This window comes from Scyliorhinus canicula, chromosome 10, assembly GCF_902713615.1.
Source record: "Scyliorhinus canicula chromosome 10, sScyCan1.1, whole genome shotgun sequence".
Taxonomy (NCBI): domain Eukaryota; kingdom Metazoa; phylum Chordata; class Chondrichthyes; order Carcharhiniformes; family Scyliorhinidae; genus Scyliorhinus; species Scyliorhinus canicula.
The window spans coordinates 88,515,412-88,541,697 of NC_052155.1; the positions used below are offsets into that span (position 1 = coordinate 88,515,412).

The 26,286-nt window shown below is 45.0% G+C and overlaps 1 protein-coding gene across 7 annotated transcripts in view; it reads left to right on the forward strand.

Annotated features, from left to right (window-relative positions):
- Positions 1–26,286, forward strand: part of sntg1 (syntrophin, gamma 1) — a 649,505-nt gene that overhangs the window by 105,741 nt on the left and 517,478 nt on the right. For 6 of the 7 annotated variants that reach the window (XR_005462062.1, XR_005462061.1, XM_038809324.1 and 3 more), the window contains exon 2: positions 14,419–14,517. The exons of the other annotated variant lie outside the window; for it this stretch is intronic. The gene's annotated coding sequence lies outside the window, so the exon portion shown is untranslated. The remainder of the gene's footprint in view (positions 1–14,418; positions 14,518–26,286) is intronic. 7 annotated transcript variants of the gene reach the window in all.

Consider the following 26,286-nt stretch of genomic DNA (forward strand, 5'->3'; position numbering starts at 1 on the left):
TCCTATGTACATTGAGCTACTTCAATAGGGCATCAATCAATAAGAGGAACATGGATCCTTGAAAAGGGCCAGTGAAATTGGATTGTAAGCGCGCCCAAGACTGGCCTGGTCATTCCCAGTGATACAGGGGTGTGGCTGACGGAAGCTTCTGATACTCCTGGCAAATGGAGCAGCATTGAGCCATCTTCTCAATGTTGCGTCGAGGCCTGACCACCAGGCATAACTCCGTGCCAACATTTTCAATTTGGTCATGCCTGGATGATCATTGTGGAGGTCCTTTAGTATCAGCTCCTGCCCTTTATCTGGAATGACCACACGTGTCCCCCCAAACAGGATCCCATCCTCATCCCAATTTTGGGAGGGCCTAGAAGAATCCAGCATGGGTTTGTAGAGTCAAATAGAAAGTAACTTTATGCACAACAATATGTGCACAGCAGCAGTCGTTCACAATTGTTTCCTTCGCTGGCCGGTACCACACTGACCAGCTCCTTTTTATACAGCTGCGACTTCTAGTGATTGCCCTTACCTCCTCATTGGGGGAGCTCATATTCCACAAGAAACGTGGGGTAACCAATTGTCCCCAGTCAATAGAATTCGGGCAAGTTCTAACAGTATGTAACTCATCCCAGCAAGAAAGAAATACAATGAAAATTAATTTTATGACTTTATGGAATAAAATAATTTTACAGATAGCTTCTGCGTATTAATGGGTCGAGATTTTCTCCCCCCCCCCCCCCATGTGACTTGCTTTCTGCTGGGGGAGGCGGCTTGCTATTGCCCGCTGGTGGGGTCTTCCTGTCCCACCAATGTCTAAGGCATTGTGAGTGGCTCACCCATCTTGCTGCTGGGGAACAAGCCACGGTGAGTTGCCTTTGGTCGGACCAGAAGATCCCATTGGTGGACAGGGGAAGGGACAGAAAACCTCACCCTTGATGTCTATCAGTCCAAGACACCAATTAATTCAGTATGATGCAATCCACCTCCAAATGAGAAAGAAAGTACCTAAGCTCTACATATATCACACTGATTTCAGAAAGGCAAGCTGCAATGAATGTTTTTTTATCAAATAAAGAATTGTGAACTTTAATTGAAATTTGCTGTGAAAAATTATGAGTTTATTTAACTGCCTTTTGCATCATTAACACATTACAAGTTAACTTTATTTCATTATTATTTAAATCACACGGAACCTAAACTGTGCTCTTTAATTTATGCTGACTAGAATTCATCCTTGGATAGAAGCAAATTACTGCGGACGCTGGAATCTGAAACCAAAGAGAAAATGCTGGAAAATCCGTAGGGAGAGAAAAGAGCTAACGTTTTGAGTCCGATGACTTTGTCAAAGCAGGATGGCAGTTACCTGTATTTGAATATTATTACAACTACATCTGAGTGCTTTGCGCCTCATTAAACATTTTAAAAACAGAAATAATAAATGTATAACATAAATTCCTTTTTTTTGCAAAGGAGTAAGTATTTTTTGCAACAATAAACAATAGTTGGAAAATATTCCACAGTTGTATAAGGTGCGAGGCACTAAGGCGAGAGCATTAATGTAATTGCAAGCTTTAAACCTGTTGATACAATGGTCTGAATTACATTCCCGATGTGTGCACTGGCACCTACACTGAATTATGGTGACTTGAAGCAGTGTTTTTTCAAAATTATTTGATTATGAAGAGCTTTGTTTCACACCAATGAACACATTTTAATGATCTAATTTTAAACCACTTCCAAATCCAGGAGTAATTTGCCTGACATGCTACAATACAAAAGCTAAGGCCATTTTCTTCTGGGCTGAAAAGTGAAGGATTTGTTCAACAACTTAAAAAAATGAAATTTGCTTCTCAATATGTCAGCTATGTATATTCTTTTCTTTGAATTTTTACTTATAGTTTAGTTTACAAATGTGATTCACATTGTGGTCTCTTTTGGGGGTCCCCCTATTTAGGGGCATCTCTGTGTGGGTCCCCCGAGTTATGGCATCTCTGGGGGGGGGTCTCTTTATTTAGAGGGTCTTTGAGGGTGGCCATGGGTTGTCTGGTGGTGATGGGGTGGATGAGTCTTGCACTGTGGGTGGGAGGAGGGTGGTCCTCAGATGGACTTTGAGGGCAACTCCCTTGGCCCACTACAATATCCACCATGTCAGGATCACACTGGGAAACGCCAGCAGTAAATCCTGTTCACCTGATTCCTGACCCAGAGGACCGGAGAATCACATGAGCCCGGAGAATATAGTGCTTGGCCCGCTAAAAATGGGTCTTAATGACCCATTTGCATCCATTTGCATCCTCCCGCTGTGAGCACGGGTGCGAACCTCCATCCTACCGTTAGCAGGGGTCCAGAGCCCCGGATGTCAGATTCTCTGCCACATCGGGAACCCTGCTACTGGCAATGGGCAGCGGAGAATCCAGGTCTCGAAGACACAAAATGATCTGACCTCGGAAAAGATTCTCTGTCGTGAGAGGGAGTCTCTAGAACAAGAATGGGGTGTATTCCTTTGTTCCCTTCCTCCCGCTTTCTCGTCTACAATGGCTCCTCGTCCAGCAGTGCCTAGATTTTAAAACGATGATCCTTGTTTATGAATCACTCCATAGCCTCACTCCACTCCTATCTCTGTAATCTCATCAAACCCCACAACTCTCTGAGATCTCCGAGCTCCATCAATTCCGGCCTCTTGCACATCTCAAATTTTAATCACTCCACAATGTGTGGCTATGCTTTCATCTGCCTAGGCTCTAATCTCTGGAATTCTCCATTGATCTCTACCTCACATTCATCCTTCAAGAAGCTCCTTAAAACCACCAACCTTGAGCAAAATTTAGGTCAAATTTTAAAATATTTCCTTGTGTGGTCATGGGTCATATTTAATTTGATAATGCTCTTGGAAAGCTCTTTGCACCATTTTATTACCTTAAAAGCACTACATATATGCAAGCTGTTGATACCCATGGGTAGCCTCCTTTTTTAGGAACTTGTTCCACAATAGCTATGGCCATTGAGCTATGAACAAAAATATATATAAGCAAAGTGTAGTAACTAGCCCCTTCAAGGAGCAGTGCAATCATATGACCCAATCGCCAAATGGCGAATGAGCGTGGGAATCTCAGTGCAGAGTGCTGACTTTTGCAGCCATTTGTGTGTTCAGTGTTGAGAATGAAGACATTGATCCAGTGCTCTGTATATAGGTTAAATTTATAATAACCCGTCATTGTCCATTAGCTAACTGGTGGTCACCAGTGATTGCATGTCCGACTCAAAGGGACCCATCCTTTGTAACAGTGCTTTTCAACATTTGTTTCCCGGGTCCACTTCTGTCAACCGGCCAACCTTCAGGACCCATGCCAGCCGACTCTCACCAGCCAACCTTTGCAACCGAAGCCAGCCGACCTTCGCGGCACACAACATGTTCTCTTACCTTTAATGCAAAGGTCCCCATGATCTCACCCAATCAGGTTCACAGGAGGAGAGGGAAAGTTGCATACCAGGTGCAGACGTCAGCCAGTTCCTTCATGACGTCTTCATCTTTGCAAGAAAGGAAAATCCAACCTTGCCCATGTCGGCCATTGTGAAAGGCAATATAACAAAATGCTCATTTTACTCAGTACTTGATACTCTTGGGAAATGCTACTCCAGAATGTTGTCAGTCTCATGGGCTTTTGGTATGTTTTTAAAGTGCTATCTATGACCAGTCAGATATAGCAGCATAGCCTTTTGATTTGGAGTCAGCCGTCGGTTAAAAACTGACTCTGGGGACTCAACCACAAAAGGAATTTTTCATCTACCACTTCTCTTTCAAAATCTGACATTTCTCCTCTCATTGGGGCCTCACGGTAGCATGGTGGTTAGCATCAATGCTTCACAGCTCCAGGGTCCCAGGTTCGATTCCCGGCTGGGTCACTGCCTGTGTGGAGTCTGCACGTCCTCCCCGTGTGTGCGTGGGTTTCCTCCGGGTGCTCCGGTTTCCTCCCACAGTCCAAAGATGTGCGGGTTAGGTGGATTGGCCATGCTAAATTGCCCGTAGTGTAAGGTTAATGGGGGGATTGTTGGGTATACGGGTTAAAGTAGGGTGATCATTGCTCGGCACAACATCGAGGGCCGAAGGGCCTGTTCTGTGCTGTACTGTTCTATGTTCTATGTTCTATTTGCCAGTACTTCCCTGCATATAACACACATGGGCTTTGTATCCTTGTTTGTTTTTTCCCCTAAGTTAAGTTTTTTTCTTTGAAGGCAGTTAACCAGAGATCCTGGAGGTCTGTACAGACCTAACACTAGCACAGCTCTGTCCTAACTTGGGTACTCCTGAGCAGCTCTCTCCAGCAGATTCAGCATTGAGATCCTAACCAGTAGATACTCTGCCTAATTATGCCTCTGGCTGTATCTTACTTGTAAGAAAATGATCCATCTTCACAGTCCTCTTGGCTTGCTAGCTAATGGCTAGAAACTGGAAGAAGCTCTCCTCCATGATTTAGTGCCAAAAGCAATTACATTGTCATCAAGTGTACATGCAGGGCACGTGACCAGCTCACTAATGTCGCTTCTGGCCAGAAGACAACATGCAGCCTCAATTCCTTCTCATTTACAAAGTGGCAGCGGTCGCCATTTTCAATAAAAATGCCAATAGTGGCTATTGGGTGCTTCTCCCGCAATTGGGACCACACTGGAAAGCCGCGGTCGATTGCTCTATGACCCTCCTGCCACCCGCCCGCCACCCACCTGTAGGTCATGACCCACACTTTGAAAAAACCTGCTTAATAAGGTGAATGCAGTAACATTTTCAGAGGGCATGTGATTGGGCAGGTGTCATGTGATTATGCTTTATATGGTCACATGTCATGTGGTTTGAATGCAATGATCATTCGTCTTGGACTGCCTCCAATCAGATTTGGCAACCTTAATTCCAATGGTATCTCTTGTTTATATTGCTGCAGACAGTTCTTCATTACACCCATAAACATGTGTGAATCAGGAAGCATGTACTGACAGAGGATTTTAAAGGAATTGTCATCTCTTCACAGATAACATGCTGGAAATTTTAGGAGTTATTTTGTTTGAATTGTATTGGGAATGGCTGCTTCAACTATTTAAAAGCTTGCGATGATCAAAATACACACAAAACTCATAAAAAGCTTCTCGCAATGCATTTAGTTTGCTTGTCGGGATTTTATCCAGTATTTCCACCCTGGCAGGTGGAGGAGAGGAAGGAGCAACAGGAAAAATTAACAAAAGAGCACGGAAAGAAAGTAGAAGGAAGCATCCTTGCAGGAATACTTACCCTGCAACAGAGTTTGCAGGCCCAAGACTATGTACCTGAGAAGCAATGTTTCAGGATGCACTGTTCCTCCATGAGTTACCTCACCACCTGCAACCAATAGCTAGCACAGCATTGCCTGGAGCAGTCAATGCAACTGCAGCCTCCCACTTATTCCGCACTGCGCTACCTGCAAGTGTGTTGGAATCAGATTAAACAATAACTTTTTAAAAATACAATAAAGTGTAAATATTGTAGGGCTATGGAGAAAGAGCAGGGGTCTAGTACTAACCTGGATAACTCTTTCAGAGAGCTAGTAGACATGATGGACTGAATGATTTATTTTGTGATTCTATGATTTTATCTACGATTCCTTGTGTCCCTGGCATACAGGGATGCACATTTCCAAACACTATGGGCGAAATTCTCCGCCCCCCACGACGGGTGGGAGAATAGCGGGAGGGCCTTCCCGACATTTTTCCCGCCCTCCCGCTATTCTCCCACCCCCCGCCGAAGTCCCGACCCGAATCGCTGCCGCCGTTTTTTTACGGCCGGCAGCGATTCAAAGCTGTTAGATGGGCCGAAGTCCCAGACCTTTCCGCCGTTTTCACGAACGGCAAACACACCTGGTCTTGCCGTTCATAAAAACGGCGTCACCAACTCGCTTTTTATAACCATGGCAACGATTGGCACGGCAGTACCACGGCCGTGCCAAGGGTGCCATGGGCCCGCGATCGGTGGGCACCGATCACGGGCAGCGGGCCCGATGCCCGCGCACTACTTGTCCTTCCGCCGCCCCGCAGTATCCATTCGCGGGGCGGCTGAGGGGCAACCCGGCCCGCGCATGCGCGGGTTTCGCGCAAAAACGCGATAACGTCACCCGCGCATGCGCGGGTTGGAGTCTTCCAAACTGCGCATGCGCGGCTGACGTCATATGACGCGTCAGCCGGCGCTAACTCCGGTAAGCGGGCTTAACGATTTTCGTTAAGCCCGTCTTGCCGGAGCCTACGGCGTCGGGCTGCTAGCCCCGACCGGGGACCAGAATTGGTCCCCCGTCGGGAAGGGGCGCGCTGCCGTAAAACCCGCCCGGGTTTTACGGCAGCTTTACGATTTCTCCCGTTTTGGGAGAATCTCGCCCTATGCTCTATCTGTTCTGATCATTCTCATCCTCTTTGTGATTGGGCTAAATGGCTTTTCTTGTCCATGACATTTTTTTTACGCTTTCTCATGACACTGCTTGTTTGTACAATATATAGCATTTACCGCTTGAATAGAAATGTTTGTAGGCTGATGTTGTCCTTATTGCAATCGATTTACAAATGCAATTTTAATCAACCTTCATTGATTATTGATTAATGTTGTGCATCAGAACACTAAACATCAGCACAAATTAGATCAGTCGACAATTGCTTTACTGATTTGTGTATTATTAGTTATTTCTCTGTTCACTCTGCTGATAGTCCAATTGTATTGAACTATCTCATTTATTCTGGGAAGCCCTTTAGCCTTTGTTTTATTGTTTGACCTGATGATTAATTTACACACTAAATAGTTGCTGTCATGTGCTCTGTGTATTCAGCAAGAAAAATAGCTTTCCTCCTGAGCCCCCTAAGTGTTTTTATTCATTGTTCTTTTTAAGCAACAGAGCTTTAGGTTCAAAATTGAACCAAACATTAAATTTTCTGTAGCTCGGTTAACTGTAAAATGCAGTTTGGTGCTGTGTGTTGTCGCATCTTTGCTGATTAACATTGCATTGTACATCTTCAGCATACCTTTGCTGACCTGCTGCCTTCAAAAGACAGCTTGACAGTTCTATGGGCAGTTTAATAGTTCCAATGAACTTTTGAGAGTTCCAATGAGTTTATTCACTGTTTATACACATTCATGTCTACTTTAAAACATGTTAAAGGGCACTTTGCCTCTCCAAAGGGCACCTTGCTTCACCTAAAGATGTCTCTGGACCTACCCAAAAGGGTACCCTACCTCGCCAAAGAACTCTGACAGCTTTACACCTTCCAATGAAAAGTGTAACACACACAACTCAAGTTTTGCACATCCCACTCATGAAAATTGAATCTGTTTGAAGCAGCTGCACTTTAACATGCACAGCTGTTTTCATGTAATGCAAATTAGTAAACTGGAGCCAGCTCCCTTTCACCCCCAGGAAAATGATGGGCGTCGGGTTCAGGGACTTCCTGAATTAGGGCTCCTGCATCACTTTGGCTAAGCCAGAGAACCCCCCCCCCACCGCCATATTGGTGATATTGGTCCATTCATATTCCCAGCCAGGCCTTGCAGTGCAAACTTTGAGGAAGGGCATCAGTGATCCCTGTCACAATTTTCAGTGATTTTCATGCGCACAAAGAGGCACTTGATGACGGGTTCTCACAACTAAAATGTCTTGATTCCAACTCCCATTAAACAAATGTAAATGCTTCTGAACATTTTAGTAATCTTTGTGACAATTGATGCTAAGTTTATGGGCTGATTTGTTCTGTACATTAGAGCATGATGTTGTTATTAATACTGTCCCAGATCACTTCCCATAAGTCTGGGCTGGATTTTTATGCAGGTCCTGGAAGTGAAAGGCAGTGAACCAAACCATTACATTAGAAGGTAATATATGTTTCTGATACCTTTATTCTAACTAAGAGGTTTAGAGCACAGTTTTATCACTTGCCCCAAACATTGGACACCATGAGGCAAATTTCAAGATATCACAACATAGAATCCCTACAGTGCTGAAGGAGGCCATTTGGCCCATCGATCCGCACCAACCCTTTGAAACAGCTCCTATCCCTGCAACACCGTAACCCACCTAACCTGCAAATCTTTGGCTGTGGGAGGAAACCGGAGTGCCAGGACAAAATCCACTCAGACATGGGGAGAATGTGTAAACTCCACACAGACAGTAACCAAGGCCGGAATTGAAACCAAGTCCCTGGTGCTGCGAGGCAGTGGTGCTCACCAACAGTTCACCTCTTTTCTACTTTGTACATGAATCAAAATTTTGGTCACCTTAGATTACAAGTTTTGATTTTCTAATATAGTTTTTAGAATTACATTTTGTTCATTGAAAATGTCTGCCTTGTTATGTTAAGACGCTGCCTGCTTTGTTTCATTAAGTTCTGTTAAATAATCACTTTGCCCCTGCCTCTGCGCATATGCTTCTGAAATGGTCATCCATGCATTTTTTACATCTCAAACTAACTGTTCCAATACTCTCCTGGCTGACCTCTCATATTGCACCATCTGTCCCTGAGCTCATCCACAAGAACTGCCCATGTTCACTTGTACCCCTGTGCTCATTAACTATCATTGACTCCCAGCCGACAATGTCTCAATTTTAAAATTCTCATCCTTGTTTTCAAATCCCTGCATGACCTTGTCCCTCTCAAGCCTATGGGCGGCATGGTAGCACAGTGGTCAGCATAGTTGCTTCACAGCGCCAGGGACCCGGTTGTCACTGTCTGTGCGGAGTCTGCATGCTCTTTCCGTATCTGTGTCGGTTTCCTCCGGTGCTCCGGTTTCCTTCCACAGGTCTGGAAAGACATGCTTGTTAGGTGAATTTGACATTCTGAATTCTCCCTCAGTGTAATTGAACAGGTGCCGGAGTGTGGTGACGAGGAGATTTTCACAGTAACTTCATTGCAGTGTTAAAGTAAGCCTACTTGTGACACTAATAAAGATTATTATTATTAACATACTTCACCCTACTCCCTCTGAGGGATCTGCTTTCCTCCAATTCTGGTCACTTGTGCATTCCCAATTGTAAAAACTCCAACGTTGGAAGTTGTGTTTTGGCTGCCTTCACCCTAAAACTGATATTCTGTCCGTTTACCTCTAGTGATCTTAAAATCAACCTCCTTGCCTAAAGACGTCTTGCTCTAATATCATCTTGTTTGGTTTGTTAGATAACACTTCTGTGGAAAAACCTCTGGACATGTTAACTTACTAAAGCGGCTATATAAATGTCAGTTGTTGTTATATAACTGCCGGATTCTCCGTTCTCCACCACTGCAATCAGGAATTCCGATTGGCCGGAGAATGGAATGTCGGTTCAAAAACGGATCTGGTGCTGATCAGCATACCCATCCCCAGACTCTGCTTCTGCGCCGACGCCTATAGCGGGCCACTCACCCCACGTTGGCAGAAACATGCAAAGTGCTGATTTGCATGCATCAGCATGCAATTAATGGGCTGGAAGCCCGATTCCCTCCATGTGTTGCTCCGACCCTCACAACAGGAAATCCACCACGCATACTTTGGTATAAGTATGGCCAAACACAGCCTTGCCACGGTGGACACTGAGGGGAGTTAAGAGGGTCTTTCCATTGCTAATGTGCCCCTCTGCCACCTGTGGCAAAGTGGGGTTCCCCAAATGTCTTGGGATTTGGGTGGGCTTGGGTTGTTGGTAAGGGCTTGTCTCCAGGATCCCCCCCCCCCCCCCCAGGGTGGGTGTCCTGTGTCTGGACTACCGCTTCCAGCCCCAGGCAACCTAAAGATCAACCTTGGCATGGTGATCTCAGCTAGCCATCTATTCAACAGTATCATCCTGGTCAGATTTTTAAAACTCTGAAGTGGCTTCCTTAGTTTGAACTGCTCTGCCTGACTGTTGAAGAGCAATCCTGGCAGTCCAGTGAAGAATCAGCGTAAGACAACTTTCCTTTTCCTCACATCTGCTCCCTCAGCCTGTGCCTTCAAAACTGCAGCTTTTTGAAATGCCAAAGCCTTCCTGGAAAGTCCTTAACACTTGAAAAGGCTTCAAATACCCTGACATCCTTTGAAATGCTGCACATCCATTAAATTTAACAGTACAGTTCCTTTCACTAGCCTGTGATTGACAGCCTAATGGCTCAGGCACAGCAGAAAGGGGGCTTCATTATTTATCTTTCCCTTCACACTTGAATGCATCTAAAGTATCCTCTATTCATCCTAACCACAATATTTATAAACCCCCTTGTCATGATTGACAGTTCCTGACGACTTCAACAATGCTAATTGCTTTCTGCAGTTACAAAAGAGGAAGTGAAACCACTTAGCCACTTTGATATGGGGCGTAAATCTCCGACCCCCACGCAAGGTGGGAGAATCGCGGGAGTGCCGGGCGAATCACGCCATGCCGCCCTGGCACCCCCACGCCGGTCGAGCGCCGAATCTCCGGCCCGAATGGGCCAAGCGGCCTGCCGAACCCGATCGGTTCACGCCGGCGCCAACCACACCTGGTCGCTACCGGCATGGACATCGCGCAACCGCTGCATGTGGGGCCTGTGGGGGCGGAGGGAGGATCGAGCACCAGGGGCGTTCTCAGGAGGGGTCTGGCCCGCGATCGGTGCCCACCGATCGTCGGGCCGGCGTCTCTAAAAGAGTCACTCTTTTCCCTCCGCCGCCCCGCAAGATCAATCCTCCATGTCTTGCGGGGCAGTGGAGGGGAAGACGGAAACCGCACATGCGCGGGTTGGCACCGGCCAACCTGCGCATGCGCGGGTGACGTCATTTAGGCGCCGCCGGCCGCGTCATTCAGGCCGCGCCACTTTGACGCAAGCGTCGAGGCCCGGCGCGCGAGTTTGACGTGCCGCCGCTCCTAGCCCCCCCGGGGGGGGGAGAATAGGGGTCGAGGAGCGGCCTCCGATGCCGGAGTGAAATACTCCGGGTTTCACTCCGGCGTCAGCAGTTTGTCTCCCTTTGGGAGAATTTTGCCCATGGTCAGCAGTTAAGTGTGAGGAGGCCACTTTAGAGTCTAATCAGAATGATGCTAATGAACAGAGGGCTGTCTGCTACCGTGGGTGATGTTCAAGTTGCCCAGGGATGGAAGGGAAAGTCCAGACATGTGAACCCCATCCTTGGGAGGGTACCGGAGACTGGCCTTCTACTGCAGCCTGAGCTCACACAACCCCCAGGACCCTTGGGAATCCCCCTCTGCTCCTTGCAGTGGCAGATGGGCATATTAGCAATGGGATCACTCCTTGGGGCCGATCAGTCCAGGCTAGGATGCCATTGCCATGATGTCTGTTTCATGGTGTTAGGAGACAGTGCACTTTTGGCAATGCCAGGGGATTGGAATGAAGGATGGTGACTGAAGATGGGTGGCTAAAGAGGTGTTGCAATGGAGGCAGTGGTGTAATGGTGTTATCACTGGACTAGTAATCCAGAGTACCAGAGTCATGCTTTGGACACTTGGGTTCGAATCCTGCCACGGCAGGTGATGACAATTGAATTAAATTAAAAAATAATATGGAATTAAAAGTCTAAAGATGAAAAGAAGGCCATGAAACCATTGTCGATTGTCATAAAAAACAATCTGGTTCACGCATGTCCTTTAGGGAAGGAAAGCTTACCTGGCCTGGCCTACATGTGACTCTAGATGTCCTCAGGGATGGGCAATACATGTTTGCCAAGCCAGCGACGCCCACATGCTATGAATGAATTAAAAAAATAAGGGGGGGCTGAGGTGTCAGGTGGGGTGGTTGATTCACCCTCAAGCATGTGTAGTGTGAGGGGGTTTACCTGTTATTCCCAGGGTGGGGGGGGGGGGGGGCAGGATGCCCCTACTTGATGAGGGGTTGGGGGTGCTCCCTTTGTCAGCAGGTGGTTACACTTGCGCTGTTGGGGGATCTGTTGTAGAGATCTACCATGTGGATCTAGTGGCACTTGCGAACACTAAAACTTTGAGTTAACACTTCTCGGGTGCAAATAAAAATTGTTTATTGTCTTTTATTTGATCACAATTGAGAATCACTTAAATCTTATTCTCTAATATGTCCAGCATGCAATAGGACTCAAAGAGAAGTAATTCATACACAATTTAACTTTCAAATGATACAGAAATGATTTTCTTTCTTATGGCAAACAGCTTGCATTTACTTCAAGAGTAAGAGTGGAAAAGTGAAAATATAGAGATAGAGAATGGTTTAGATCAAAGTATAGAATGATCCAGGATAAAGATGGCTGTACAGACTATGACAGTTATACTAAATCATATCAGTCTCTATCCATCTATCTACACCCCTATGTAATCCTAATTGGTTAAAATCAAATGAGTTTGATTTGGTGGTTAGCTGTCAGTCTTTAATGTGCAACATTAACTTGAAATGTTTCATAAATGAATTCTTATATGTGTTATGGAATGCGATTCTATGCTGTTAATGCACCGGCTTGAACTTTCATCTTGCTGACTCAGCTGTTATCAACATTGAGAACAATGGTGCCTTGATATTACCATGTTGTTGCTATGCTGTTGCCATAGAACCTGCCCTGTTCTTGAACACTGTCTTGTCAAAGTGTTTTAATCTATCAGGTTCTTCTGTGTTTCTGTTGAATTATGTGTTTTTATGTTGCAGAATTTGTGCTGTGTCATGCTGTTTTGTAAACTGTATGTTTTGAGATTACCTGAGGTTATGAGTGAATTAAAAATGGGTATTTAGTAAGACAGGGGCTTAATATTTAGCTATCTTTTACCTATTAGGTGTGTTAGAAAACAGTTGGCTTCTACAGTGGGGGACCTGTTTCTGGACTTTGGAATAGGGAGCCCATTCATAATGGTGAGCCAAGCTAAAGAGTGATGCAAATCCGACAGACTTACCACTCTGTATACATCTGCATGCCAAAGGACTGTGACTCACATCTGGGCTGTCCTAGCTACTAGTTCCGATTCTCTGCTGGCAGAAGCACCGAGACTCCAGAATGGAGAATCCCTCCCAACATTCCTTCCCATACATTTTGTTTCCTTTGGACTGCCTTATTGAACTACACTGTAGAACTATTTCATGTAAACTTTATTGCATTTCCACTTTTCTCCAACAACAGTATCTATATCTGTTGGCGTGTTACAGAATTACTGATTCCTTGGGGAAATCCACATATCGATTCAGGAACAAATGCAGTCTTCTACTGAAGTGGGATTAGAAGGTGTGGGATAATTGGATCAGGATTAGCAGAAGTAATTCCGTCACCAATTTTCTGTGGGTTAAATCCCTTGAGCTGGCCTTTGAAAATTCAGTCTGATGGGATCAAAGTCACCTCTCTCTCTGTCAGCTGTGAAGATTCAATGTAAATTACTTGGATTGTCTCAACTCAAATCCTAATGGGTGTTGGCTGGCAGCACAGAAAATCAGTCTGTATCGTTGTCACTAATTGGCTCTCGCAGTCACAAGGTCATTATCCTTGATTACGATGATGGTGAATGCAGGAAATATAAAATGCAACACATCTGAAGATTGAGCAAATACATCTTTAAGAGCAGAGAGAGCTGGAGGTGGCTATGCTGCAGCTAATTTGGAAGAGCTAGGCCAGATACTGGCTACACAAATGGTCCATTGTGACACACAAGAAACAATCACCCAAAAAATGTAAATACTCTGGTTTTGACTGTTGGCGCTGGACATTCAGTTTTCTATCTGACAGATAAAACTCGCAGAGACAAAATAATTGTGAGAAATGTGAAAGTGAGAGTGAAAAAAAGAACACAGATAAAGAAGGAAGGTGTTGGCAGTCTGTTTGATGGAGCATGACTTAATCTGACTGACTTTGACAGCAGCAGACATTTGAGTGATAACAACTGTTAAAAGCATGATATTAATGAATGTCTCATAGACCTTTTATGGTGCTCAATTCAGGTTGCCGAGTTTGAAACATGAACTAGCATCGAATGAAAAATATTCAATAAAAGTTTCTGAAGTGTTTGTACATCCACTTTCTCAAAGCTCAGTCTGTCGTACAATTATAACCTTTGTGCATTAAGGAGGAGAAATAAACTGACAGGAAGCTACATTATCATTTAATGCATTCAAATATTAAAACAATATTCACTTTTAAGTGCATTGTAACAAACGGGCTCTTTCAACAGACATTTTCACTTGTTTTGAGTGAACCATGTCTATTAATAGATCCAACAGATAAGCCTATTTTGCACTTCGCTGTGCTTTAAACATGTACATTGGAGTTGATCCTATGAATAAAATTCATCTTCACTCCTCGTAGGAGGGATAGATGCAATACAAATGCATTTAGCTTTAAAGCAATAGCTGCAACTCGAGAGACAAATGCAATTGCACAGAGGGCTACTTATTAAATATTAATCACAAGGAGCGATTGCTGAAAGGGATGTTTTATTGATATTTTTACTCCCCTCAGCCCCCACCCTCATTGTATTTCTTTGCTTCTTGCAGATTTCCATTGCCTTTGTACAACAAACCATTTTTTGATTGAGGGGGTGAGAGAGATGATCTTGAACGTTCAAGTAGCCAGCTGGGACAACATTTTTCAAGGTGTGTTAAAATAACAGAAGTTGATTGGCCTTTTTACTTTTATTCAACGTGTTGTAGGAGGAAGGGGCTGTCCCTCAGAAAGCCAAGCTCGGATCAAAGATTAGAGTTACTCCATGTGGTGCAGCCTAAAAACTGAGTGTAAATTGTGCAAGAAATTTATTTTTTCCTCCTAAAGTAAAATGATGTTACAGGTTCTTGTCCAAATTGATTTGCATAATCATCAATGTAAAATCTTCACTACCAGCGCAGTTGGGCCACATGCGAGAACATATATAACATATATAGTTTTTACATTATTAATGTATTTAAGTGTGGTGACCAAGTCTAGTATTATTAATACGGCTGAAAAATGGGATTGTCACAAAAAATTAAGCATTTTAACAAAGTTGCCAAATTTGCTGACGACACAGAGATTGGAAAGTAAGTTGTGAAGAGAACATAAGGCAGTTCCAAAAAGATATAGAAAGGTTAAGTGAATGGGCAAAGATCCAGAAATGGAGTGCAATGTGGGAAAAAGTACAATCTTCCATTTGGTAGGAAGAATAATGGAGAAGCATATTATCTAAATGGAGAGATTACTGAGCTGTGAGATGTAAAGGGGTTTGGGTGTCTTAGTGCATAAATCGCAAAGGGCGAGCATGTATGCACAACAAATAATTAGGCAAGCTAATGGAATATTATTATTTATTGTGAGGGGAATTGAATACAAATTTTGGATGATTATGCTTCAGTTACACAAAACATTAATGAGACTACATCTGGAGTTCTGCATACAGTATTGCTCTCCTTATTTAAGGAAGTATGTAAACACATTGGAAACAGTTCAGAGAAGTTTCACCAGACTGATGTGGGTTGTCTTATGAGGAAAGATTGGACAAGAAGCGACTTGATTGAAACATATAACATCCTGAGGGGTCGTGACTGGGTGAATGCAGAGAAGATGTTTCCTCTTGTGGGAGAGTCTTGAACTAGGGGGTCATTGATTAAAAATAAGGGATCACCCACGTAAATCAGAGATTAGGCAAATGTTTTTCTCTCAGAGGGTTGTGAGTCTCTGGAATTCTCTTCCGAAAAAGGCAGTGGAAGCAGAGTTTTAAATATATTTAAGGCAGAATCGGGTAGATTCTTGGTAAGCAAGGAGGTCATAGGTGGTTGGGGAAAGGCAGGGTGTAAATTTGAGGTTAGTATCAGATCAGCAATTATTATATTAAATGGTGGAGCAGGCTTGAGGGGCAAATGGCTTATTCCTGCTTCTTGTCTGTTTGTTCATATGAAGTGCAAGGAGCCTTGCACCCTAGGTGTGGAGATGGGGTTGGGTTGGTGGTTTGGTTAGGACAGTCAGTCAAGGTAAGAAAATGATGAGCTTAATGGACAGTGTCAGTACTGTCAAAATGCATATCCATCACAGTGTTTTGGCAGGCAGAGTCCTTCGAGGGCTGTAGGTTTATCTGCAACATTTCAATTATTGTTGCTGAGTGTGCTCTCAGAAAATGCATTGAAGGAGGGCCAAACAAGCCTGCAAGTTCAGGTATGTTCCATAGAGTGGTGAGTATAAGACTGGATACTAACAGGAACATTCAATAAAACACAACATTGTTTATTTTACAATAAAAGTCCTTTGTAACCTGTTACAATCTCAGTAGGTCCAAGTACTTCTTTTTAAAGTAGCTGAAGTTCAAAATAATAGTTATTTTCTGAAAGAATGAACCTACTGGTTTCTACAGTTTGTAGCAGAAGAATGTTTGCTATTCAAGAGTCAATAAAGCAAACACTAAATACTAGGCTGGATTCTCTGCCACCCACCACTGATAGTAGTATTCCCGGTGGAGAATCCAGCGTATTCCAAAAAATGGGATCAGTTCCATTCTGATGCCCCGGTCACCCGCTGCTGGCGGTATCAAGGTTCGAGCCCCATGCCAGCGGGAGGATGAAAATAGGTCAAATTGACCCATTTATTGCCTATTAACATGCTCGGCACTGGATTCTCCAAGCCTGCATGATTCTCTCATCCTCTCGGCCAGGATTCATATGGACAAGAATTGGTGCAGGTATTTCCTAGCATGGCCCCGGAGCAGTGGACCACACGGTGGGCCAAGGTGGTAACTCCTTAAGGGAGTTGCCCCCAAACTCCATTGGAGGGCGTCCCTCCTCCAACAATGAAAATCCTTCCCACAAGAACCTCCGCAACCAGAGCTCCCCCATTTCAGAGACCTCCACAAATGACTACCCCATAAGAGAGACTCCCACCAGAAACCCCCTTCCCCCTACATTATAAGGACACCTGCCTGGAAGCTCGCGAGCAGTCCACACAGAGGCAGTGAAAAAGCTTACTGTTTTCAAAATCACCTGTGCCCTATCCATGCTGGTTCAGGAAGAGAAAGCAGCACCTAAAAATTCCTAGCAAGTGAAAAACCACACCAGCTGGGTTCAAAACCCGTGATCTTTGATCTGCAAGGCTTTTATTCACATTAATGGGAATCAGTTTTATTAGGCTGTGATTGACAGCTTACAAGCCAGCTGTCTGGATTGTTTAATTTCATTTCTCTTAATGCTCGACTGCATCTCAAGTACCCTGCAGTGTAACTAACCTTTTACAAACATCTAGTTATGATTGACAGCTCTTGGACCACATCAAAATAAGTTGAGTGCTTTCTGAAGAAAAAAGAGGAAATGAGAGCAGTGCTTTAGTGTACTACCAGGTGCCAGAAGAGAAAAAGAAGAAGAAGAAGAAAAAGAAGAAGCATGAATTAACAGGCAAATTGTAGTTGATTATAAATGATAAATGATACGTTAAACCGCAGTTACCACTCAGGCAGATCTTATAATAATAATGTTTAGGCTTACATTAACACTGCAATGAAGGTACTGTGAAAAGCCCCCAGTTGCCACATTCCGGTGCCTGTTCGGGTACACGGAGGGAGAATTCAGAATGTCCAAATTACCTAACAGCATGTCTTTTGGGACTTGTGGGAGGAACACCCGAAGGAAACCCACACAGACACAGGGAGAACTGGCATAGTAGTCTACTCAGATTTTAGTTATCACAGTGAATCACAATGTCCTTCAAACTTTGTCTTCCTCTTGTGGAGTTTTAGCTCTGTTCCTTCTCAGAACTAGTCTGATAATCAACTAACAGTAGCACACAATCAACCTGAGTTCCATGAGCATGGGTTTCACCATAAATGGCACATGTTTGCAGAACCTGCTCAATTCAGTCTAAATGGCAGAGATAAATTAATGATGTTTTCAAAGTTCCAGAAACAACTGTTTCTTCTTCTTGCTTATCCTCAGTTTCTGCATCTAGTCTCTTCTTAAGTCTCCTCCAGTTTATCTGTTCTTCTCCAGTGGTCACAAAAACTGCTACTGCCTTGCTTTGACGGATCTATGTCCTTTTATTGTCTGGATTCTCCGTTGGCGGAATCCTCTGTTTCACCGGCAGCGCACTCACGCCCGTGGATTTCCCAAAGGCGTGACGTGGCCCTAATGGGAAAACCCATTGGCCGGCTGCCAGGAGGGAGGAACCCACTGCCAGCGGAGGCATGCTGCACCAGGAAACAGGTCTGGCGGGATAGAGAATCCTGCCCTATATCTTTCAACAACATCCCATTTTAATTTCCCAACCTCAGATTGTTCATGATTTCTGTAGCGGCTGGGAAGTTTAGTTGAATTTCTGTGTTTGCATTTTCTGCTTTCTTTTTAGTTTCATTTTCACTTCAGTTTCTGATTTAACGTAGGGTCTGCCTCAAAAATGTACAAATTGAATTAAAAAATATAGAATCCTTCATACATCCATGATGAGTGCCAATATATTTAGCTCTCTGACTAAGCTCGTCTCAACAAATAATAATGATGGAGCCATGAATTAAGTGAAACTAATGTAATGTAAAATACTTACAGGTGTAATTTGATTTTGAAAAACACATGTACCACCTTTATGGTCCTTGATTGTATATTAATGGCAATGGAATTGGGCAGATAAGCTACGGCTGTGATGCAGAGCCTCCCTGTTTGACCAGCAGCCTCTTTTCTAGCCACCCTGTACCAACTGTATTGTCAACTGAAGGTGAGTTTCACCAATGAAAAGCGTCCCCTGCCACATGATAGGATGTGTTTTACATGCCTGCTGTCTCTTTAAATTCCTAATCCCAGTGCCCCATCAGTCTCTACGACTTGTTCCCAAAGGATTTTAGACTTCCTGCCTGAACTCTTGGGTGTCCACAGACTAACTGACTGAATAACTCTTCTCTCTTTTTCTCTGACTCTGTACCCCTGTTTCTGGGCAACGGCACCATTTTTTCTACATTATGCTTTGGTTTTAACTTCACCAAACTACTGACTCCTTGGTAACCCATCTCTTCACTTCTCCCTTTGTAAACGCTAATTAAAAATGCACGTATACAAACAGGGCCCAGACCTGCTGGCACCCACCAAACAAAAAAAACATTGGCGGTCATGCTTTCAGTTGCCACGGTCCAAAACACTGGAATTCCCTTCCCACACTTTGCTTTCTCCTTTAAAACATTCCTAAAAACAGTCTTTTTGATCAAACTTTTGATCATGTGACCTAATATCACCTTATGTGGTTTGAGGTCATACTTTATTTTATAATGCTCCTGTGAAACACTCTGACACATGTCATTATGTTAAAGGCACTAAATATAAGTCCTTGTTGTAGACTTCCCTCCTTGAATGGCTGCAATCAGTGGAAACTCAGAATGCTCATTGAGAAAGAAAGACTTGCATTTATATGGTGTCTTTCACATCCTCAGGGTGCCTAAAAGGCTTTAATATCCTGAAGTGCAGTACTTTTGAAGTGTAGTTATTGATGTAACGTAGGAAATCTCTTTATTTCAGTCTGGGAGCATGCCCAGTTTTGTTGGTAAGCTTTGCATTCAGCACATTTCGAAGCCAGCGTTAAGGATTGTTGGAACCTGATTTATGCTTGATGTAATTTGCATTTAAAACATCACAATCTTTTGACTTGTTTGCCCAATTTCAACTGGATTACGCTGATGAAACCAATGCAAACAACTGGAAACTTTAGGCCTGAGAGGTCACTGTGCTGCAGCTGTTCGGTTGGGTTGCAGCTGCCTCTCTGAAGCCATGTTTTCAATCATTTCTTAGTGCTAGACATTTTACGTGCACCACAGTTTCTCGAAATGTTTCAGAGACTATTTAACTAATTTCTTTAGCTTGATATTATACCAACAATGTATAAGCTTAACTACACTGGCATTAATTTGAAATTTCATGCACAGGTGTTATTTTTCACAATCCTCTTTCACTTTATTGTGTTGGAATCTGTTCAAATGGCACTTGTTCCAAAAAAAAATTAAAGCCTTCTTTCTGCACCTTCAGGCATCATTCACAATGTTTCTTTAACACAGACATCTACAATTGTTGTGTTAATAACCAGCGTTGTTCAGTATTGGGATCTTGCCTGAAATGTGGGCAGATGGTAATTCTGTGGAGGGGGTGGTGACATTTTAGTGTTGATTTTGCACCAAATGCTGTGCAAAACCGGGGTCTGAAATGCTACTGAAGCAATAAAGGTATCAAGTTGTAATGCTGATTAGAAATTAAACATGCTCATTTATCTCCAGATAATAAGAAGTGGGAATTATGTTTCCCTAACCTTTCAGATGATCAGGATTTTCATTTAATGATCACTTTATTGCTCATTGTCTTAAAGACAGCAGTAATCAGATTTCATCTCGGATTTTTATTTCAAATGGAATTGTGAAGTGAGATTTTGTCAAGCCTTTTCAAAGAAATATTACACTCTTGAGACTGGTTTAACAAGAAAAATCAGAGAGACACATCCTGTCCAATGATATTTCGATAGCCCCGAGAAGAATACTTTAAAAAAGATTTAGGGCTGTTTTATTAATTCTGTTTGTCATGCAAAGGGTTTATCAACACAACAGTGATTATTTTGAATATTCTTGTACTATATAACATGATTGCATGTTAAGATGTTATATCTATATTTGTCAACTGTTCATCTACATAAGCTGCTGCCTCAACAACCTAAAAATACCCCATTTATTTTAATAAAAAAATGGAAATTTAGTCCTCTTACCAGCCTTTGAGTTCCTTTTCAAAACAGCATCAAGCCCCACAGACTGAAGAAGCTTTATTTTATTTTAGGATTTTCAGAAAACTTAATGACTTGCTCTCATTGCATTGCATTACTGCTAAATTATATTATATCAGGGAGGGTGCAATTTGTAACATTATTGTATTTGTTGATGGCAAGAGAATTAGGAGCTGGATTCTCCGGATCACCAGCCACGGGGGATCGGGATTCTCTCAGCCCAGGCCAGGCTGGAGAACAGCCGGGCCAGTCATGAATCGTGCAAGGTGCCCTGACGCCGGTCCGCTGATTCTCCGGAGAGCGGAGAATCAGCGTTATTGGTCCGAGCGGCCGTAAAAAGAATCCGAGTCGTGCCGGCGCCGTCCGCGTGTGGTCTTACCTGGCGGGTCCTCGGTGTGCATCCATCCAGGGGCTATCCTGGTGGGGGGGGGGGGCGTGAGGGATGGTCTGATCCAGGGGGGGGGGGTCTCCACTGTAGCCTGGCCCACAATCGGGGCCTACCAATCGCTGGGCCGGCCCCTCGGGCTGGGTGCCTCTTTTGCTTCGTGCTGGCCTCTGTAGCCCTACGCCATGTTGCATTGGGGCCGGCGCGGAGAAGGGAACCACCGCGCAATCACACCGGTCGCGCTGCGCATGCACGCATTGGCACCAGTCACACTGCGCGCGCACAGACCTGCGGTGCCCATCTGATGCCGGTATCGGCAGCTGCAGCGGCGTGGGTCACTCCAATGTAGGGCCCCCTCTAGGGGTCAGAATCGCTGCTCCTGAGGGCACGTTGACGCCGTCGTGAAACGCGACGGCGTTTGCGACGGTGTCAACACTTAGCCTCAGGATCAGAGAATCCCGCTTTGGATTTTCGGCGGTGCGCATTCGCTGGTGACGGGATTGTTTCGTCCCGTCACTTGACAATGAGATTTCTCATTGAAGCCATCCCGTGCCGCTGGGAAATCCACGGGCAGGGGTGCACTGCCGGCGGGAAAAGGGAATCATAATGGCTGGAGAATTCCGGCCCACATCTTGAATACAATTTCAGCTCTGGTTATGAAGACATAATTGAGTCATTGAAGTCCAACAGGAGAAGTCAGAGAACCATAAGATGAATCACTAACATCAGATGACTGAGTTGAAAACTGGTGACATTGTTAAATATGTTTAATATAGCAAGCATTGTTCTTATTATTACCAACACTGAGTTACCGAAAATCCACAAAACTTGGTGCTCTGAAGCTGCGCTGCATAGGCAGGACTTTTGACTGTTGTTTAATTGGGGAATATTGCTATTAGACTGAAAAATTACCAATGTCACCCCATTTGTTCAGATGTTTGGGGGAGGGAAACATGATAACTCTCAGCTTACCAGTTGTAGGGAAGGTACAAAACTCTCATATTAAGTATAGAGTTACTGAGCAATTGAATAAATATGAACTGATCAGAGAGAGTCAGATAGCTTTGTTAATGGCTTATCACAGCTGACGACTCCAGCTGAAGTGTTTTAGTGTTCATATCATAGAATAATAGAATCACTGCAGTACAGAAGCAGGCCATTCGGCTCCATGAGTATGCACCGACCCTCTGAAAGAGCACTCCACTCAAGCCCACTTCCCCGCCCTATCCCAATAACCCATTAACCTAAACCACACATCCCTGGACACGTAGGGGCAATTTAAACATGATCTATCCACCTAACCCACACATCTTTGGACTGTGGGAGGAAATCAGAGCACCCAGAGGAAACGCACGCAGACATGGGGAGAATATGCAAACTTCACACAGGCAGTCACACAAAGCCGTAAATTAATCTGGGTCTCTGGCGCTGTGAGGCAGCTGTGCTAACCACTGCCAATATTGGTCATTATTAAGGTAGACAAACGATTGTCTAGGGATTTTATCAAGGTGGATATTATGTTGCCGACGTAGCGCCGAGAAACACAACGCTATAAAACGTCACTCATGCTAGATAGGTGGCCTCAGCGGGGAATGTGCGGCTGAGGCTGTGCACTGAGTTCCGCTCGCCAGAACTCTTCAGTTTACCGAGAGATTGGGACGCCATTTAAAAATGGTATCCCAAACTCCAAAGCCCCGACACGAAGCACAAATCCCCCCCTTAGCCCCAATGTACTATGGCAGAATCCCCAGGTCCCCCACACCCACGCAACACCCATGCAGGGCACCCTCGGCCCGATCTCCACCATGCAAAAAAATGGTGCAGGTGCTACAAAACTCAAAAGCTAAACAATTTCATGCATAGCACTTCTGACCACTTGGATTGGTTTATTGTCACGTGTACCGGGGTACAGTGAAAAGTATTTTTCTGCGAGCAGCTCAACAGATCATTAAGTACATGAAAATAAAATAAAAAGAAAATACATAATAGGGCAACACAAGGTGCACAATGTAACTACATAAACACCGGCTCGGGTGAAGCATGCAGGGTGTAGTGTTAATGAGGTCAGTCCATAAGAGGGTGGTTTAGGAGTCTGGTGACAGTGGGGAAGAAGCTGTTTTTGAGTCTGTTCGTGAGTGTTCTCAGGCTTTTGTATCCCCTGCCCAGTGGAGAAGTTGGAAGAGTGAGTAAGCCGGGTGGGAGGAGTCTTTAATTATGCTGCCCGCTTTCCCCAGGCAACGGGAAGTGTAGGTAGAGTCAAAGGATGGGAGACAGGTTTGTGTGATGGACTGGGCGGTGTTCACCACTCTGAAGTTTCTTGTGGTCTTGGGCCGAGCAGTTGCCATACCAGGCTGTGATGCAGCCCGATAGGATGCTTTCTATGGTGCATCTGTAAAAGTTTGTAAGCATTAATGTGGACACGCTGAATTACCTTAGTTTCCTGAGGAAGTATAGGCGCTGTTTTGCTTTCTTGGTGGTAGCGTCGACGTGGGTGGACCAGGACAGATGTTTTGGAGATGTGCACACCGAGGAATTTGAAACTGCTAACCATCTCCACCTCGGCCCCGTTGATGCTGACAGGGGTGTGTACAGTACTTTGCTTCCTGAAGTCAATGACCAGCTCTTTAGTTTTGCTGGCATTGAGGGATAGATTTTTGTCGCTGCACCACTCCACTGGGTTCTCTATCTCCCTCCTGTATTCTGACTCGTCGTTATTCGAGATCCAGCCCACAATGGTTGCATCGTCAGCTAACTTGTAAATGGAACCAAATTTAGCCACGCAGTCATGTGTGTACAGGAAGTTGAGTAGGGGGCTATGTAGGCAGCCTTGCGGGGCCCCGGTATTGAGGACTATTGTCGAGGAGGTGTTGTTTATTCTTACTGATTGTGGTCTGTGGACCAGAAAGTTGAGGATCCAGTTGCAGAGTGAGGAGCCAAGTTAGTCCTAGGTTTTGGAGCTTTGATATGAGCTTGGTTGCGATTATGGTGTTGAAGGCAGAGCTGTAGTCAATAAATAGGTGTCTGATGTAGGTGTCCTTGTTGTCAAGATGCTCCAGGGATGAGTGTCGGGCCAGGGAGATGGCGTCTGCTATGGACCGGTTGCAGGACAGGCTACCCATGCTTCCGGCTGGGAAGGTCACTAGTGTGGGTGTGCTGCGTGTGCACAGAAGCTTACCCAGTGGACAGTTCGTGATGGTGTTTTAGAAATTTGGGTTGCACCGGCCCAGTGACTGTCAGTGTTACTCACTCATAACTGAACATGTGTTCCTACTGCTCAAGGAACCCACCACCGGCACTAGTTAAAGGAAGCATCCAACTTGTAGATGAGATACTTTTGACTTAATTCTGCTCTGGAACAGTTTGTGAAAGTATTTCAGAGTGTTTTAACGTGGTGAGTTGCTGGATTTGGTAAGTGTGGTGATCGCTACCACTGTATATGCGTGTGCGTGCATTCGGGGATGTATGACAGTACCTGTATTATAGGTTTGCTGGTAAGCCACTGCCGGCTAGCTCCGCCCCCAGAGAGCAGTATAAATATGCATGAGCTTCACTGAGATACCATTCTACAGCTGCAGCCAGAGGAATAGCATCTTACTGTAATAAAGCCTCTCTTGTACCTTATCAAGTCTTTTGTGTGCAATTGTTAGCACCATAGTACGGAATCTGACCGTGCAACTGCAAGGCTGCAGTATTGAGGGCTGCAGTGTAGCTGCAGACCGGAAAGCTCTGCAATGAGGAAAGGAGGAGATCGCAACAGGTTTCATGCAGCATTTCTACATCCACTATAAACATGAGCGATGACTGAGGGCAATAAAATTCAACAAGGTGATCAGGTAACTGTGACACTTCCTTTAACAAGAAGTTCTCCCCCAAAATTACCAGCTGCCATTCAGGCGAGAAAATCAGTGCAAATCGCGCCAACTGTTCTGACGCTATTTCCATTGTGATTGTCCCACACTTCTTTTGGAGGGGTGTGATTTGCACCAGCACTGAGAGGGGAACACTGCCCATAAGAGGTGGGGCTTGGAGTCACAGAGATTAGGGTTCGAGGGGTGCACCAATAACAAAGTGACTGTTCAGGCGATCCTCCTTTCAGGGTGCATCCTCTTTCAGGCCTGGCCTTTTCAGGCCCAGCCCCTTGGCAACCTGACACTGCTCCCTAATACTTTGGCAGCGCCAGCCTAACAGTCCCAGTGGGGTGGGGGGATGGGGAATACAAGGAGCTGGGAGAGTCTGGCCTCAAACAGTCCCTGTATATTGAAATGGATATTTATATATGCTAATCTGGTGAACGCCCAGTGAGGACATGAGCGTGATTATATCAGATGCAGTTAGCTGGGAGAATCATACACGGTTTGGCACCAAGTCAAACCCCGGGAACAATTCAGAGGACTTAAGTTAAAGTCCATTGAATAGCGCATTTAGTGGGGTGTGGCGTCGAGAAAGACACCATTATCTGCCATTTTATTTAACCTCAGCGATAACTCCCCCTCAAGACCACTCTTTAAGTCATTCCTTGCATTGGTGAGCTCTGTTTGCCAGTGCAGGAAGATTGCTCAAGGGCTGGGGAGACATATTTAAAGGCAGCTCCAATCTTTTGACCTGCCTCAGCACCCCACCACAGCCTCAGGACCCCCCCCCCCCCCCACCCCACCCCACCCCCACCCCGACCTAAAGCGGTTCAGTGTCCATGAAGCTCCCTTCACCCCACCTCATATGGGCAGTGTTCCCCTGGGCCTGACCCTTGGCATCAGCAAACTGGTACCCAGGCACCTTGGCACTGCCAGCCTGGCAACCTGGCAGAGCCACCTGGGCATCCTGGATGCTAGGGTGCCCAGGTGGCACTGCCAAGGTGTGAGGCAGGTAATATCAAGGTGCCCAGGTGCTAGAGTGAATGCCAAAGTGCCCTGTCCCCACCACCCAGGGGTCTCAGCAATTCAGCGAGACCCCCAAGGTGTCATCATGACTGGTTCATGACTTTGTCAACCAGTAACAAAAGGCACCCGGTTGAGGCCTTGCTGGTGAGGCCGGTGAATCCCTGGCTCCAGGAGAATTGGGCAAATGCATATTTAATTGAAGCCAGCGAGAGCGAGATCCATATCGTAAAGCCTCTCGCGATTTCGTTGAATCTTTTGAGACATTTCGAGCAAAGCGACTCCTAATGGAGGCCTCTCATGAGAGTCAAAGAAATAGTCCCAACACCAAGTTAGGCGCAAGAGGCTGCTGCATCGCGCTCTCTATTTAGGTGTTTCCCACTATTCTCCCAACAGAGCAGGATGAGTGCAGG